The 19,039-nt window shown below is 39.4% G+C and overlaps 1 protein-coding gene across 2 annotated transcripts in view; it reads right to left on the minus strand.

Annotated features, from left to right (window-relative positions):
• The window catches only part of TRERF1 (transcriptional regulating factor 1), a 319,667-nt gene extending 300,895 nt beyond the window's left edge, over positions 1-18,772 (minus strand). The window contains exon 1 of one of the 2 annotated variants that reach the window (XM_016431075.2): positions 18,618-18,772. The gene's annotated coding sequence lies outside the window, so the exon portion shown is untranslated. The remainder of the gene's footprint in view (positions 1-18,617) is intronic. The other variant, XM_056818241.1, reaches the window with a different exon arrangement.
• Positions 18,773-19,039: the final 267 nt, after the last annotated feature.

Below are 19,039 nucleotides of genomic sequence, written 5' to 3' on the forward strand. Positions count from 1 at the left end.
ACCAAATGGAGTCACAGAGAGCTATACACAACTAAAATGACCGAAAAACAACAAGGGGAGAGAGAGGAAGGAAAGAAGAAAGGAAGATAATTTGGGACTGAAAAATAAAATAAAATTGAATTTTTTTTTTTAAACGAGAAGGTTGGATTAGATGGTCTCTAAAATTCACGTTAGCTCTAACACTATGGTTCTATGAGCAATGTTGTACAATGGAAAGAGCATTGGGTTTGGAGTTAGAAAAAGGCTCAAATCCTAGTTTAACTCTTTACTACCTATATAACATCAGCAAATTACTCTCTCAATTTCTTCATCTGCAAAATGAGAGTCAGGCTAGATGACCTGTTAAAGTCTCTTGCAGTATGAAATCTATGATTCTATTACTTTTTTTTAAAACCCTGACTATTTATCTTAGAATTACAGTAGTAAGGGCAAGGCAATTGGGGTTAAATGACTTGCCCCAGGTCACACACGTGTCTGAGGCCTAATTTAAACCCAGGTCCTCCCAACTCTAGGCTTGGCACTCTATCCCCTACGACACCCATTATGCTCCCATTATGACTTTTTGCCAGTGAGAAAGGATGATTTAAATTTAAATAAAAACACCTGGGCATCCAAATTTATGGAAGGATCTCAGTGGCTTGGGATTAATGAAAGCAGGTATCATAGAAGACATAAGGGAAGAGAATAGGCATTACTAAGCACCTGCTATGTGCCAGACTTTGTGCTAAGTGCTTAACAAATATCTCATTTGATCCTCACAGCAAATCTTGGGAGGTAGGTACTATGATGTTCTCATTTTACAGTTGGGAAACTGAGGCAGAAAAAGTTGACTTGCCCAGAGTTCCACAGCTAATAATAACAATAAATTTGGTTTGCCCAGAATTCCACAGTTAGTAGTAGAAGTAGTAATAATAATAATAGCTATCATTTTTAAGCACCTACTATGTGCCAGATACTGAGCTAAGTGCTTAACAATTATTATCTCATTTGATCCTCACAATAACCCTGAGAGGTGGGTGCTATTATAATTCCCATTTTACAGATGAGGAAATGAAAGCAAATAGAAGTTAGGTGACTTGCCCAGGGTGCCACAGTTAGTAAATAGCTGAGGTTGAGTTTAAATTCATATTATCCTGACTCCAGATCTTGTACTTTATCTATCATAAAGGAGAGTAAAGGACATTTCAGCTTGGGAAAATAACATGATTAATGGCAGAGGGATAGGAATAAACAAGATATACATACAAGGTAAGAAAACTTCAAAGAGAACTTTCTGGTAGGAATTAGAATTTGTATGTTGGAGAATAATGGGAGAAAGGGTTGAATGGGTGGAGGGGAGAGTCTTAACTGGTAGAATGTCTTGATTGACAAACAGAGGAGTTAGGATTGGAGGGGTCAGCCCTCCTAGAATATTCATCAGGAAATGACCTGTGAGGAGAGATTGTAGGTTTGTTTGTATTGGAGTCAGGGCCCCTGACTGTGACATCTAGGCAAGAGTATGGATGTCAGCTGGTGGAGGGTGGTGCCTGTGGGACATAAAGGGGAAGTCTGAGGAACAATACAGACAACTTGGTGACTGATGATGTGGGAATTTGGGTTTCAGGTTTGTGGTCTGAAGAAGGAATTGGTTATCACTAATGTACTTTGGTGGTATTGTGAACAAGTCTAACCCATCTGGAAAACAATTTGGAACTAGGCCCAAAAGGTTGTAAAATTGGTATATTGTAAAAGGTATACAATACCTTTCCACTCAGAAATACCGTCTGTGTCCCAAAGAGATTGAAGGAAAAAGGGGGAAAATTTTTATTTACAAAAATATTTATAACAGCTCTTTTTTGTGATGGGAAAGAATCAGAAACAGAGGATGTCATATTGGGGAATTGGCAGAACAGGATGCAATATAGGATTTTTGAGAGAATTCTATTGTGCTGAAAATGATTTCAGAGAAACCTGGAAAGATTTAGATGAAATGATGCAGTGAAGTGGGAAGAACCAGGAGAACACTGTACACAGTAACAGCAATATTGAACTGATTAACTGTGACTTAGCTCTTCTGATCAATACAATGACATACAACAATTCCAAAGGTCTCATGATTTTTTAAAATTTTATAATATTTTATTTGATCATTTCCATGCATTATTCATTAAAGACAAAGATCATTTTCTTTTCCTTCCCCCCACCCCCCCGTAGCCATTCCACTGGGTATCACATGTGTTATTGATTCGAACCCATTGCCGTGTTGTTAATATTTGCATTAGAGTGTTCGTTTAGAGTCTCTCCTCAGTCATGTCCCCTCAACCACTGTAGTCAGGCAGTTGCTTTTCCTCGGTGTTTCTACTCCCACAATTTGTCCTCTGCTTATGAATAGTGTTTTTTCTCCTAGATCCCTGCAGATTGTTCAGGGACATTACACCTCCACTAATGGAGAAGTCCTTTACGTTCGATTATACCACAGTATATTAGTCTCTGTGTACAATGTTTTCCTGGTTCTGCTCCTTTCGCTCTGCATCACTTCCTGGAGGTTGTTCCAGACTCCATGGAATTCCTCCACTTTATTATTCCTCTCAGCACAATAGTATTCCATCACCAACATATACCACAATTTGTTCATCCATTCTCCAATTGATGGGCATCCCCTCGTTTTCCAATTTTTGGCCACCACAAAGAGCGCAGCCATGAATATTCTTGTACAAGTCTTTTTCTCCATTATCTCTTTGGGGTACAGACCCAGCAGTGCTATGGCTGAATCAAAGGGTAGACATTCATGTATCGCCCTTTGGGCATAGTTCCAAATTGCCCTCCAGAATGGTTGGATCAGTTTACAACTCCACCAGCAATGAATTAATGTCCCCACTTTGCCACATCCCCTCCAGCATTCATTACTTTCCTTTGCTGTCATGTTAGCCAATCTGCTAGGTGTGAGGTGATACCTCAGAGTTGTTTTGATTTGCATCTCTCTGATTATAAGAGATTTCGAGCACTTTTTCATGTGCTTATTAATAGTTTTGATTTCTTTATCTGAAAACTGCCTATCCATGTCCCTTGCCCATTTATCAATTGGAGAATGGCTTGGTTTTTTGTACAATTGATTTAGCTCTTTATAAATTTGAGTAATTAAACCTCTGTCAGAGGTTTTTATGAAGATTTTTTCCCAATTTGTTGTTTTCCTTCTGATTTTAGTTACATTGGTTTTGTTTGTACAAAAGCTTTTTAATTTGATGTATTCGAAATTATTTATTTTACATTTTGTGATTCTTTCTATGTCTTGCTTGGTTTTAAAGCCTTTCCCCTCCCAAAGGTCTGACATGTATACTATTCTGTGTTTACCCAATTTACTTATGGTTTCCTTCTTTATGTTTAAGTCATTCACCCATTTTGAATTTATCTTGGTGTAGGGTGTGAGGTGTTGATCAATTCCTAATCTCTCCTACACTGTCTTCCAATTTTCCCAGCAGTTTTTATCGAATAGTGGATTTTTGTCCCAAAAGCTGGGATCTTTGGGTTTACCATATACTGCCTTGCTGAGGTCGCTTGCCCCCAGTCTATTCAACTGATCCTCCTTTCTGTCTCTTAGCCAGTACCAAATTGTTTTGATGACTGCTGCTTTGTAATATAGTTTGAGATCTGGGACTGCAAGGCCCCCCTCATTTGTGTTTTTTTTTCATTATTTCCCTGGATATCCTTGATTTTTTGTTCTTCCAAATGAACTTTGTTATGTTTTTTTTCTAAATCAGTAAAGAAATTTTTTGGGAGTTCCATGGGTATGGCACTAAATAGATAAATAAGTTTGGGTAGGATGGTCATTTTTATTATATTGGCTCGTCCTATCCATGAGCAGTTAATGTTTTTCCAATTGCTCAAGTCTAGTTTTAGTTGTGTGGCGAGTGTTTTGTAGTTGGGTTCATATAGTTCCTGTGTTTGTCTCAGGAGATAGATTCCTAGGTATTTTATTTTGTCTGAGGTGATTTTGAATGGGATTTCTCTTTCTAGTTTTTGCTGCTGAGCTGTGTTGGAGATATATAGAAATGCTGATGACTTATGTGGGTTTATTTTGTATCCTGCAACTTTGCTAAAGTTGTTGATTATTTCAATTAGCTTTTTGGTTGAATCTCTAGGATTCTTTAACTAGACCATCATGTCATTTGCAAAGAGTGATAACTTGGTCTCCTCCTTGCCTATTTTGATGCCTTCAATTTCTTTTTCTTCTCTAATTGCTACTGCTAGTGTTTCTAGTACAATGTCAAATAGTAGAGGTGATAATGGGCATCCTTGTTTCACTCCTGATCTTATTGGGAATGCATCTAGTTTATCCCCATTGCAGATGATATTAGCTGATAGTTTTAGACATATACTGTTTATTATTTTTAGGAACGACCCTTCTATTCCTATGCTTTCTAGTGTTTTTAATAGGAATGGGTGTTGTATTTTATCAAAGGCTTTTTCTGCATCTATTGAGATAATCATGTGGTTCTTGTTGGTTTGCTTGTTGATGTGGTCAATTATGTGGATGGTTTTCCTAATATTGAACCAGCCCTGCATCCCTGGTATAAATCCTACTTGATCATGGTGGATGGCCCTTCTGATCACTTGCTGGAGTCTTTTTGCTAGTATCCTATTTAAGATTTTTGCATCTATATTCATTAGGGAGATTGGTCTGTAGTTTTCTTTCTCTGTTTTTGACCTGCCTGGTTTTGGAATCAGTACCATGTTTGTGTCATAAAAGGAGTTTGGTAGAACTCCCTCTTTGCTTATTGTGTCAAATAGTTTGTATAGAATTGGGATTAACTGTTCTCTGAATGTTTGATAGAATTCACTGGTGAATCCATCAGGCCCTGGGGATTTTTTCTTAGGAAGTTTTTGATGGCCTGTTGGATTTCATTTTCTGATATGGGATTATTTAAGAATTCTATTTCTTCTTCTGTTAGTCTAGGCAGTTTGTATTTTTGTATATATTCATCCATATCACCTAAATTGGTGTATTTATTGCCATATAATTGGGCAAAGTAATTTTTAATGATTGCCTTAATTTCCTCTTCGTCGGAGGTGATGTCCCCCTTTTCATCTTTGATGCTGTTAATTTGCTTTTCTTCCTTCCTTTTTTAAATTAGATTGACCAGTACTTTGTCTATTTTGTTTGTTTTTTCAAAGTACCAGTTTCTTGTCTTATTTATTAAATCAATAGTTCTATCACTTTCGATTTTATTAATTTCTCCCTTAATTTTTAGGATTTCTAGTTTGGTTTTCTGCTGGGGGTTTTTTATTTGGTCCCTTTCGAGTTTTTTTATTTGCATTTCCAATTGATTGATCTCTGCTCTCCCTAGTTTGTTAATATATGCACTCAGGGATATGAATTTACCTCTGATTACCTCTTTGGCTGCATCCCAAAAGGTTTGAAAGGATGTCTCACCATTGTCATTTTCCTCGATGAAATTATTAATTGTTTCTATGATTTCTTCTCTAACTAAACGATTTTGGAGTATCATATTGTTTAATTTCCAATTAGTTTTTTATTTGGTTTTCCATGTACCATTACTGATAAAGCCTCTCGGCCAGCGAGAAGCTTTATGGTAGGAAAATAGAAAAGGGATAGAAGTTTGTGAATCCCGCGAAGGGCATGAAAGAGCCGACCTTTGAGATATGAGTAATGAGCCATTAATCAATTATCATTAATATTCGGGATCCACAGCCATGCTCCGACCACTGGACATTACTTTTAAGGCTATTCCCATCCAGTGATCCCAATTCAACACTGTACCGGTCAGAGGATAATACTAGCTAAGTAGGGAGAGAGATTAGAGACTGAAAGAGTTAAGACAATGCTAGGTATTGGCATAGGAAAAGAGAGAGACAGAGAGAGAGAGAGAGAGACCTGACCAAAGGGCAAGGCCTCAGGAAAGAAAAAAAGGAGAGAGAAAGGGGAGAAGTTGGTCTGTAGAGCAAACCAGTCGATGTCCTTGAAGTGGGAGGAGCAGGCTGCGTCCCTTTCTTTTATTCTCTTTGATATGCAAATGAACTCAATACATATTGATAAGTTACATGATGCCTCAATACATATAGATGAGTTACAATGTGTATTGCCATTGGATAATTGCAAATTATGACAAGGTGAAGGTGGGGTTATTATCCTCAGGTGAGTGAGACAAAGGGAAACAAGGTTTTGCACCCTAACTTCAGCCACGCTGGGAATAGAGTTCATTGCCATGCACAGAATGTCCATGTGCTCACTCACAATCCTTGTCTCTCCACAATACCTATGGGCTGGACTGCTACAACTGATCATTATTTTTATTGCCTTGTGGTCTGAAAAGGCTACATTTATTATTTCTGCTTTTCTGCATTTGTGTGCCATGTTTCTGTGACCTAATATATGGTCAATCTTTGTGAATGTGCCATGTGGTGCTGAGAAGAAGGTGTATTCCTTTTTATCCCTATTTATTTTTTTCCATATGTCTATTCATTCTAATTTTTCTAAGATTTCATTCACTTCTTTTACCTCTTTCTTATTTGTTTTTTGATTTGATTTATCTAAATTTGATAATGGTTGGTTCAAGTCTCCCACTAATATGGTTTTACTGTCTATTTCTTCCCAATTCTCCTAGTTTCTCCATTAGAAATTTGGGTGCTATATTATTTGGTGCATACATGTTGATTAGTGATATTTCCTCATTATCTAAAGTCCCTTTTAACAAAATATAATTACCTTCCCTCTCCCTTTTGATCAGGTCTATTTTTGCTTTGGCTTTATCAGATATCATGATTGCCACTCCTGCCTTCTTTCTGTCAGTTGAGGCCCAGAAGGTCTTACTCCATCCTTTAATTCTGACCTTGTGAGTGTCTACCCACCTCATGTGTGTTTCTTGAAGACAACATATGGTAGGGTTTTGGATTCTAATCCATTCTGCTATTCGTCTACGTTTTATGGGTGAGTTCATCCCATTCACATTCAAAGTTATGACTGTCACTTGTGGACTCCCTGGCATTTTGATATCCTTCCCTAATTCTAACCTTTCTTCTTCAGCTCTACCTTTTAGTCCAGTGATTTACTTTAAATCAGTCCCCCTTGTACTTCCCTTTCTACCCCCCTCCCTTCTTATTCTCTCCCTTATTTTCCCCTGTAGTCTTTTTAAAATTTCCCCCCCATCCTCTCCCTCCCTTTTACTGCTTCCCTTCCCACCAGTCTGTTTTTTACCCTTCTACTCCCCTATAGGGTGCAAATCTATTCTCTTCCCCAATGGATTGGATTGTTCTTCCCTCTTTGGGTCAGTTTCAAAGTACATAAGAGTTGAGTATTTCCTATCTCCAACCTCTTTATCCTTCCAGTGTATCGATGTTCTCCCCCCTCCCTCCATGAGCTTCTTTGTGACATATAAATTTACCCCAATTTGGTTTTTTTCCCATTTCTTTTGGTCATAACCTCTTTTCTTTTTTAGCTTTAGTCATGTGTATATATATATATGTATACATATACATATATATATGCATACACATGTATATGTATTTATGCATGCATATATCTATATACCTAGTTATGTCTTATCCTTTCATCCTATACAGTTTGTCACTGTTCCCTCTGAATGTAGTTCTTCTAGCTGCTCAGGTGATAGCAACAGTTTTTAAGAGTTGCCAATGACCTCTTTTCTTATAGGGATACATATCATTTTAACTTATTAAGTCTCTTAAAAATTTGTTGTTGTTGTTGTTGTTGTTTCCCCTCTTTTTTAATTACCTTTTGATGATTCTCTTGAGTTCTGTGGTTGGACTTCAAATTTTCTGTTCAGGTCTGGTCTTTTATTTATGAATGCTTGGAACTCTTCTGTTGTGTTAAATGACCATACTTTCCCCTGTAAGAATATAGTCAGTTTTGATGGGTATTTTATTCTTGGCTATAGACCTAGTTCCCTTGCTTTCCGGAATATTGTATTCCATGCCTTTCTGTCCTTCAGTGTGGATGCAGACAGATCCTGTGTTATCCTCACCATGTTTCCATGGTATCTGAATGGCTTCTTCTTGGCAGCTTGTAATATCTGTTCGTTCATCTGATTGTTTTTGAATTTGACTATAACATTTCTTGGTGTTGTCAGTTGGGGATTAAATACAGGGGGTGATCTGTGGATTCTTTCAATCTCCACTTTCCCCTCTTGTTCTAGGATCTTGGCACAGTTTTCCTGGATAATTTCCTCTAGTATTATGTCCAGGCTTTTTCTTTTGTCGTGGTCTTCTGGTAGTCCAATTATTCTTAAATTATCTCTTCTTGAACGATTTTCTAAATTGTCTGTTTTGTGAATGAGATGCTTCACATTTTCCTCAATTTTTCATTCTTTTTGTTTTGTTTTATAGTGTCCTGCTGCCTTGTGAGGTCACTTGATTCTAGTTGTTTTACTCTGGTTCTTAAATATTGGATTTCCTCTCTGGCTTTTTGGTCGTCTTTTTCCTTCTGGTCTGATTTTCTTTGAAGATCGTCTTTCATCCTCTTTACCTCGTCTTTCATCTCCTTTGCCTCATTTTCCAGCTGGATGATTTTGGCTTTCAGGACACTATTTTCTTGTTTTAGTTCCAGTGCCTCTGTTTCCAGATGACTTATCTTAATTTTTAAGTTCTTTTCCCAATTGTCTTCAGCCTCTCTTAGTTGTGTTTTGAGTTCTTCCACAGCCTGTATCCAATTTGCTGGGATTCTGGTTTATCGTTTGCTGATCTCTCCCCCTCTGTTCCATTTGCTGAGTAGTAGCTGTCTATTGTAGTTTCTTTCTTCTGTTTCTGTTGTTTGTTCAAATTCACCCCTTCTTTACTCCCCGTATTTGTCTGTGCTCTTGTTCCTCTCATTTTTTTGTTTTTTGGGGACTTCTATCGGTCTCCCCTCTTGGAGCTTTAACAGAAGATCTCTTGGTGTAATCTCTGGGGGAAGGTTGTTGGGGGTTTGAGCTTTCCTGTCCTCTGGAGGCTTTTGATTGGCTTAAAATCCAGCAGTCAATGAGGATGGATGGGGAGCCTGGGTTTCCCTGCGTTCTGGAGACTTTTGATGGGATTGAGTTCAGCTTAGTTGGGCTGGGTTTACTCTGAGTTTTAAACTTCCTGGACGGCTGGAGCAGATATGGAGGATCTCCAAAGCTCTGGCCAGGTTGCCAGGTCTATGCTCCTTCTAGGTTGCCATCTTGACTTCGCCTCTAGGTTTCTGTTTTTTCAGAAGACCCTGCTCTCTAAGGGGGGAAGGGTCGTGGCTTGCCTGGGCTCTGAGGGCTCCTGATGGGATTAGGCTCACCTGGTTTGGGCCGAATGAGCCCTGAAGCAAAAAGCCTCCTCCTCCACAATCTGTGTTGAATGCCTGGAGACTGGCCCAGGTTGTTTTCAAGGTAAGCCCTTCACAGGCACTCAGGTTTTTGTTCTTTCAGAAGCTCTGAGGGGTCCTGATGGGATTAGGTTCAGGTGGTGTGGGTCGAATGATACCCAAGCCAAAAAAAGGAAGGAAAAAAAACCCTCCTCCTCCACAGTCTATGTTGAATGCCTGGAGACTGGCCTGGGTTACTTTCAAGGTAAGCTCTTCGGAGCAACCCCTTTGCCAGCCTTGAGTTTTCTGTCCTTTCAGTAGCGAATTGGGTTCAGCTGGTGCCCTAAAGCTGGGACCTCCCTTGAGACTCATATGGAAGGACCCAGCCAGGGGGCTACAGGCTTCCCCCTTCTCTCTATGTTTCCCTGCCGTCTGTGTTGGGCGGCCTGGAGATTGGCTCAGGTTGCTTTCAAGATGAGTCCTTAGAGCCCTGAGGTTCCCAATGCTGCTGTAGGCTCAGCACTCTGGGTTGGGGGGGATGGGTCCTGGGACTTTCCTTCTGCCTACCCCTTAGATTTGAGTGATCTAGGGTTCTGGCTTTTGGGGTGCGGTACCTTTTGATCCAGGTCCAGGAGGAGGGTTCCCCAGGTCTATCCTGTTGTTCAGCTTGAATTTCGGTGGCCTAGGAGCACTCTGTTTGCGATCAGTAGGGAAGGGTTTCCGAGGTCTGAACTTTCGCTGCTTCTACGCCGCCATCTTGACCGGAAGTTGGTCTCATGATTTTTAAAAAATGCTCTCTACCTCCAGAGAGAGAACTCAAAAATTCTAAGTATGGATTGAAACTTATTTCTTATTATTTTTCTTGCCTTTTTTTTTCCTCAACATGGCTGATGCAAAAGTGTTTTATGTGACTTCATATGCATAATTGGTATATATATTGCTTGCCTTCTCAATAGGTGGGAAAGGTGGTAGAATAAGGAAGACAATTTGGAACTGAAAAGAAAAATTAAAAGTAAATATTATTTTGAAAAAAGAATGAAGGTCAGCTAGGTGGCTCAGTGGGTTGAAAGCCAGCCGAAGAGACAGGAGGTCCTGAGTTCAAATTTGATCTCAGACAGTTATTAGCTATGTGATCTTAGGGAGGTCACTTAACTCCCTTCGATTTTGGAAGCAATACTTAGTATTGATTCTAAGACAGAAGATAAGGATTTTAAAAAATGAACGAATTGGTTAAAATTCCCAAACATGAATGTTTAAGGGGCCAAGAATCCAGTCCTCTATAGCAGATTCCACTGGTTTTGACCAAACTTTGCAGCTGCAAAACAAACTGATAGAGGGATTAGAGAGGCTTGGCTAGTGAATAACTGGGCTTGTTACTCAACACACATGTGTATTTAGACCCTTGAGATTCAGGCTGAAATTCACAGCTCAGCAGCTAAACCTTATAATTCAATACTATGATTCTTCCCTCTCACTTTTAGAAAACAGGTAGAAGCAAGAACCAGAATTCAGACTCCAAATAAATATGAGAATATCTTAGGCTTATATGGATCTTTATAGTTTTAAAAATTCTGGCTATTCTTTGTTTTTAATGTGACATAATTTTTATAGTTTTTGAATCAATTCCACACAGACCTGTAAAACAATCAAGATAAGGAACTATTACAGTCATTCTATAGATGAAGAAACTGACATTCATGTTAAGGAATTGTAGTTTTTAAGTAGGGGAGCTGAGCAGAGAACCTAGTAACTAAGTCTAAGGCTCTTGGCATTTAACTGCCTCAAAAAGGTTTTTATTACGAAATAACTCATTTAGAATTTTCCCTGGTAAAGTTTGTGGGATGGCCCCAAGTCTTTCCTTTTTTTCCTTCTTTCCATATCCATTGCTTAAGCCCTCTCAGATAGTCAAAATTATCTGAAATCTTCCCAGCTCACCTCTAAACCAATTCTGAGGAAAAGATCTGATCAACAATTCAATAAACTTATTCATACTAAGATGTAAATGACCAATAATAGTTTTTAGCATTCTCTCACTCATGGATACTTGCATTTTAACAGGGGAAAATAAAATGCCCAAAGACAAAGAACCAATATTCTATTTATGGAATATCAAGTACTAGACAAGCAAGAGAGGTTTGTTTTTAAGGCAATGAAATCATACTATAGGGTCAGCCACCAAATCTAATAAGGCCAGCCTTCAGTGTATGCATATATAAATAGATTTCTATCTATAATAGAAATGGATCCCTGAGGCTGCATATTGACTCACAAAATCATGAATTTGACATTATCTATATTGTATTTTTATTTAATTATTTAAAACATTTCCCAATTACATTTTAATCTAGTTGTGGCTACACTAAATTGTTTTCCTGGTAGCTTGAGTCTGACACTGCTCTAAAGCACTAGTTAATTCCATCCTATTTATTGCTCTACTCTGAAAAGTTTATACAGAAAATGTGATTATTGTTCTTACTGATTAAGGATCTCTCCCCCCAACCCCCTACCCCAAACATCATAAAGTCATGTTGGTGAAGTGTGATTCAGATGTTTACTTGCATGAGCACTTAGGCATCCAAACTCAAGGAAGATCACCACGATGTAGGATTAATTATTGATAATTAATTGAGAATTTTACACAAAACTGAGGAGTCTAGAATTAGAATGTAAAACAGTCCAGTTGAGAGCAAACAAAAAATTTTCTATTAGTTTTTCCTGATAAAGATTTTGTATCCACGATAGAGAGCCAGCTAGCAGAAATCTATAAAACCAAAAGGTATTCACAGATATAAGTAGTTAAAGTATATGGGGGAAAAAACAGTTATCAAAATAAGAATTACATGCAATTCTTGCATTATAATACAAACAGCCACATAAGAGAATGCTCCAAATGACTGATAATAAGACAAATTAAAACAACATTGAGGTTTTATCTCATACCCAGAAAATGTGCAAAGATGGTGATAGACGGGAATAATCAATAATACAGAAAGACAGACACACTAATACATTGTTGGTGGAGTTATGAATCAGTGCAACCATTCTCAAAAGAGACATAGAACTATGCAAACAAATTGGCTAAAATGTCCATATCCATTAATCCAGAAATTCAATTGTTAGGCATATACTTCAAGGATATCATTCATAAAAGAAAGGCTCCATAAATATATTTCTACAAGAACTTTTTGTGGTACCAAAGAATTGGAAACAAAATAGATGCCCATCAATTTGGAAATGACTAAACAAATTGTGAAGAATGAAAGTGGGTAAACTATGTGCTGTAAAAAATTACAAACATCATAAATACAAAGAAACATGGAAAGACTTATAAGTAATGCAGAGTGAAGTAAACAGAATTAAGACAACATTACACACAATGATTCCAGTTAATGTAAATAGAAAGATTCCTACCTTTCTAGTGTTCCTACACCTTCCTCTCCAGGTACTCTATGATCCAGTTGACTGGTATTCTTTTTTCTTTTTTTTTTAACCCTTACCTTCTGTCTTAGAATCAAAACTAAGTATTAGTTCCAAGATAGAAGAGCCGTAAGGGCTAGACAATGGGGTTACGTGACTTGATCAGGGTCACACAACTAGGAAGTGTCTGAGGCCAGATTTGAACCTAGGACCTCCCATCTCCAGATCTGGTGCTCAATACACCAGACCACTGAGCCACCTAGCTACTTGGACTCTTATATTTTTGATGTTCCTCAAACAAGACCCTCCATCTCCCAGTTCCAGGCATTTTCATTTTCTATTTCCCATGCCTAGAATACTCTCATTCCTCATCTCTGTCTCTTGACTTCCCTGGCTTCCTTCCAGCTAAAGTCTCACCTTCTAAGAAGCCTGTCCTGATCCCTCTTAAAGGCTTGGGGCAGTTGGGTGACTCAGTGGATTGAGAATCAGGCCCAGAGACAGGAGATTCTCTGTTCAAATTTGACCTCAGACACTTCCTCGCTGGGGGACCCCTGGCAAATCATTTAACCCCCATTGTCAAGCCCTTACCCCCCCCCTTCTTCTGCCTTAGAACCAATACACAGTATTGATTCTAAAAGAGAAGTTTAAGAGTTTAAAAAATGCTAGTACCTTTCCTCTGATTATTATTTCCAATTATCCTGTATATCACTTACTGATACATAATTGTTTATTGTTTAAATGTTGTTCCTCATTCTCTCTTACCCCTTTCCCATTAGATTGTCAGTTCCTTGAGGACAGGGACTATTTTTGCATTTCTTTTTATCACCAGGGCTTATACAGTGCCTGGAACAGAGTAAGCCCTTAATAGATGCTTATTGACTTAATTTGACTTAAAATGAATGTTGCAAAATTACAAAAAATAAGCTTGGACCCAAAGAAGAGATGTGAGAAGATACTTCTCCTTTGTAAGGAGGCTTGAAATCCCATTTTTAGATTTTTTCTAAGTATTGATGGGTTTTGCTATTTTTTCCTCTCTTCATCTTTTTATTATCATTATTAAAATTCTTTGTTATACCCTAATGCAAATACCAACAACATGGAAATGGGTTTGGATCAAGGACACATGTAATACCCATAGCGTCGGCTATGGGAGGGGCAGCGGGAGGGGGGGAGGAAAAGAAAATGATCTTTTTTTCCAATGAGTAATGTTTGAAAATGACCAAATAAAACAATGTTTAAAAGGAAAAAAAAATTCTTTGTTATAAGTGTAATAAGAGATGGGCCAATAAGCCTAGTCCATATACATCTATTCTTTTCCACATGTTCAGAAAATAAATTCTTTACAGAAAAGAAGCTGCTGACCTGCCATCCACCATGGGGTTCACAGGCCTGAACCTATTTACAAAATATCTTACACATATTCCAAAATCATCAAGGCACCTTTATTATACACATCATTAAAGCTCTCCAGGAAGCAGACTTCCCTGCCTCTTCAGTGTGAAAAATTGCAATCATTGAGCAAACTTGATGCATTCTGACCAAGCTCAACTGGTCAGTCCCTTCATTTCATAAGGGATATCTCTGAGAAAGACCTTAGTCTTTCCCTTAGGAAAGAATACGGAGGAAATTTATGCAATGTCAAAACAAAAGATATAAATAAATTTATTTTTAAAACTTGTCATGATAAGTTTATGAAAGAGATGATAATGTTTGGAAGAATCAGTAAGGATCATCCATCTATCATCTTAGATAGATGAGCAACATAGACAAAGAGCTGGTCTGGGGCCACAAAGATCTCAGTTCTATTTTTTGGCAAATAGGGAAGGCTGTGGGACTCCACTGGGAAAGTCATTTAATCTCTCACTAATCTTAACACTCTAAGACTATGAATCTCAAAGTTAGATGCCTTATTTGCACTGATAAAGAGAATTCCCATGCTTCAAGTTCCTTCAATGAAATCACAAGTTCAGGTTTGTTTGTTTTTTTTCTCCCATCATCTATTATGGGACAGGTTAAGTAGGGGATAGATTTCCTGAATTGGAGTAGAGAGGACCTAGGTTCAAATTTGATCTCAGATTCTTTCTAGTGGTGTGACCCTGGGCAAGTCACTTAAGTCTTGTTTGCCTAGACTTTGCCCTTCAGTCTTAAGAGTGTGTATTGGGGGCAGCTGGATGGTTCAGGGGATTGAGAGCCATGCCAGAGATGGGAGGTCCTAGGTTCAAATCTGGCCTCAGACACTTCCTAACTGTGTGACCCTGGGCAAGTCACTTAACCCCCATTGCCTAGCTCTTACCACCTTCTGCCTTAGAATCAATATTGATTCTAAGGCAGAAGGTAAGGGTTTGCTTTTTTTTTTTAAGAGTTTGTATTAAGACAGAAAACGAGGGTTAAAAAAAATCATCCATTAATTGATTATAAGCACTTCTTGAACTTAAAAATAATCAGCTTGCATATTATTTTAAGATAATGATCACCATAATTTTATTTTTTATTATTTAAAGTTAACTTTACTTGCTCTAAAACTTAACTCTTTCCATTTGCAACAAATTGGTAACTCTTAGATTTAGAATTCTAGGATTTTGTGCCAAGTCTACATTTTATCCTATCAATTTCCTTCATGGCATTAGACCCTATTTATATAGACCCTATTATGCTGTCTTAGCCCTCTTTTCACACTGAGAAACCCTAAGTTTTTCAGTGAGACCCTCACATGGCAGCCCTCCTCAGCCTCAAGCTTCTGTAACATCATCACATCCAACTAAGCAGTAAACACGGTAATTCAGCATCATTCCAGTCTTTCCCAGGAGTTAAAGGACTAAGATGGGATTTCACAAAAGGATCTGACAGACATATTAGTCAATTCATGAAGCAATAGGCTTTTTATCGTGATGGAGTTTTTAACTCAAAAGGAGACTCAAGAGATAGCTAGGGACAAGAGAAGGGAAGGAAGGATAAGGGGACATGAAGAATTTAGGACAAAGGCCTTGGGTACCATGATCTTAGCTTTATAAGAGGAAAAGATCTTAGCTTGGATCCTATAAAGAAATCCCTTGACTCAAACTTGGCACCCAGCTTAACCAAGCTTCCCATTTTCCTCATCTGTAAATTAAGGGGTCTGGACAAGATGGTCTCTGAGGTAGAAGGCTGGACTAGGAGCCAAGAAGACCTGAGTTCTAGTGTCCTGCCTCAAACATGTATTAGCTATGTCATCTTAGGTTAAATCATTTAATCTCTCTCAGTCTCAGCTTTCTTATCTGTAAAATGGAGATAATAATAGTATCTATATTTTCCCATCCCCCATCTCTCTGCCCAGCAGCCTAATGGGGGCCCACAGGAGGTAAGGTGGGTGGTTCACAAGCAGAGCTTGAGGGGGGCAGAGCACCTGGGCTACTCCTCTCCTCCTCTCCAAGAGGACATTCCTCACTTCACCCACCCCTCCACCAGCAGCCCAATCAAAGTGCTTCCTCCCTCCCCTGTGTGGGGTAAGGGGGGGATGGCACTGGCATTCAGTCTAGGGCAGGGATCCCCAAACTATGGCCCACAGGCCACATGAGGCCCCTTGAGGCCACTGGTCCCCACCACACTTCTGGAAGGGGCACCTAGGTCTTTCATTGGTGGTCAGTGAAAGGAGCACTGTATGGCCTGCGCACAAAGTGCTGCATCGCTCACATACAGTACTACTTCTGGTGACATGATCCTTTGCATGGCGCCTTGTTCTGAGAGTAACTGAACAAGAACAAGGAGCAGAGCAAAGGATTATGTGGCTACACAATGGAAGATGTCAGCATGGTGAGCGGGGATCTGGGGGAGGGGATTCTGCACTGTGTATACTGCTGCCCAGTTAGGGTTAGGGTTAGATTTTGAGTCCAGCCCTCCAGTGGTCTGAGGGACAGTGAACTGGTCCCCTGTGTAAAAAGTTTGGGGACCCCTGGTCTAGGGGGTGGGGCCTGGCACTCCATCTCTAAAAGATTCTCCATCACTAGACTAGACAGTTATCTCTGAGGTCCTTCCTAGCTCTAGGTACCCTCTAGGATGCTTCTATATGGAACAGATTCAGGACAATATAAACAAGGGCAAGGAAAATTTGTTTCATCTCTAGTCATATTTCAAGGGACCCTCTCTATCTCTGATACACCCCTTTTAAGATTTATCCAACAGAACTTGGAACAAGGTTAGGAAAAAAACCCAAAGTTCCTTTGGTGTATTTAAATCACAAGCTCAGCAGCTAAGCTCAAAAACAAAACAAAACAAACAAAACAAAACAAAACAAAAACCCAGAGTATCCCAGAAAATTTAGGAGCTGCAACTAATTTAAAAGAAAATAAAAGGTGACACTCTGGATCAGGGGTCAAAGAGGTAAAAGGCAAAAAGTTTAGGAGTGAGCAGAAAAGAATTACACAGTATTCTTTAGAAGACCTTTCTGCCTTCAGATATTCCAAAACATTTCCCCAACAAACCAAGCCATTGAAAACAAAGGTGAACAACCCACTCCAGTTAAAAGTAAAATTTTACTTTGGGTTTAAGCAATATTTAACTTTTTTTTCACTTGTTCTTATCAAGCCTTCAGAGTTTCTACCAGAGAGAAATCTTGCTCTCTAGGCACTAGTTACTGTTCCCTAGGTCACTGGGTTCATCTTGCCAAGATCACATAGCAGCATAGAATTTAGAGCTAGAAGGAATTTTAAAGGCCATCTATAATTCAATTTACCCCCCTCCCCCCATGATTGTATATTCCTGATATTCCTCTGACTCTAAATTCACTATTTTTCCATTGATTCTCAAAGGTGTTTTCCAGGGACTCCCCAGGAGTCCCCAAGACCATTTAAAAAATCAAAACTAATACTAAGATGTTTATATTTCCAATGTAGTAAATATCCCCAGGCATAAAAGCATGTAGATTTATAACAAATAAATAAAAGTTCTAAGTGTAAAGGCAACCCACAAAGATCTCAGAGTTTAAGAACCACCACCACATGACTGTGGAGTGGCACAACTTGTCCCCCAAATCTCACCTGTCACACAGATGCCAGGCAAAATACCTGCTAAAATGGGAGTAAATGATTCTGTCAAATCCAGCATGCTGGGTTTTTTTGTACCTCCAAACTATTTTAGTTGTGCACAAAGTGTTCCCAATTCACAGAATTGGGAATAAATTAATATGTATTAAGCTTAATAAATTAATACTCGCTACTGAATTTCAACTCCCACTGGGCCTGATTTGAACAAAAAAATCTGAGAAGTAGAGATCCCAGAGGGAGCCAAATTAGTGGACAATTTGACAGAGCTATCATAGAAAACTCTCTAATCTCACTTGAAATTCAATCAACATTTAAAAATAAAAGGATCAATGCAGAATCATGTAGTAGGAATAGCATGCCTGATTTAGAAGGAGGCAGGAGGACTTGGGTTGACATCTTACTTCCACCCCCACACTGGCAGTATGACCCTAGGTAAGTCTCTTAACCTCTCAATGACCCCAAGCAAGTCTGTAAGATTATTAGAAAATACAGAGAGGGAGCAGCTAAAGTGGCTCTCTGGGTCTAGAACCAGATCTAGAGGCCCTGGGTTCAAAACAGACCTCAAACACTTCCTAGCTGTGTGACCCTGGGCAAGTCACTTAACCCCCCCTTGCCTAGCTATGTATGACCCTTATTCCGCCTTGGAATCCATACACAGTATGGATTCCAAGACAGAAAGTAAGGCTTAAAAATAAATAAATAAATAAATAATGGGAGAAGTCCAGACAAAGACAATGAAAAATCTGAGGGGATCCCTGGTTTGGAATATAGATAAGTTTGGGCTCAGACCAGACACACTTAAAGCCAGAAGCTTTAGACTCACAGAGAAGTAACCTGCCCCACTGAGGGGGTGGGGGGGAGGGCAGGGTGGAACCCAGGGACTGAGCAAAGCCCTAATGGAGGGAGCTTCAACATACCTCAGCTGAATGCTGTTTGGGTCCTGGCAGGAGGAAGGTGGGGAGCCAGCGAGGAGACTGCAGAGAGGCTGCTGTGGCTGGAGGCACCCAGCTCTGCATCCAGGGAACCTCCCCAGCCCTCCCCAGGCGATGTGGGAGCCAGCTAGGGTCGTGGGCCCTGCACAGCCTTTGCTTTTATAGGAGGGCTCCCCCTCCAGCGAGTCTGATTGGCTGCTCGGGCCTCTGATGTCACAGGCGAGGAGCTGCCAGCCATTGGCCAAGGAGGCCCTGGTGACAGAGGCAAGGGGCGGGGAAACTTCCAGCATGAGGCATGGAAGCTTCCAGAAAAGAGGGGACATCTTTTACCCAGAGGCAACTTTCCTCAGGAGGAACTTATGGATCTCCCCGAGGCCTGAAAACAGATTTCTGTTAACCTCCTTGGG

The sequence above is a fragment of the Monodelphis domestica genome, chromosome 2 (assembly GCF_027887165.1).
Source record: "Monodelphis domestica isolate mMonDom1 chromosome 2, mMonDom1.pri, whole genome shotgun sequence".
Lineage (NCBI taxonomy): Eukaryota > Metazoa > Chordata > Mammalia > Didelphimorphia > Didelphidae > Monodelphis > Monodelphis domestica.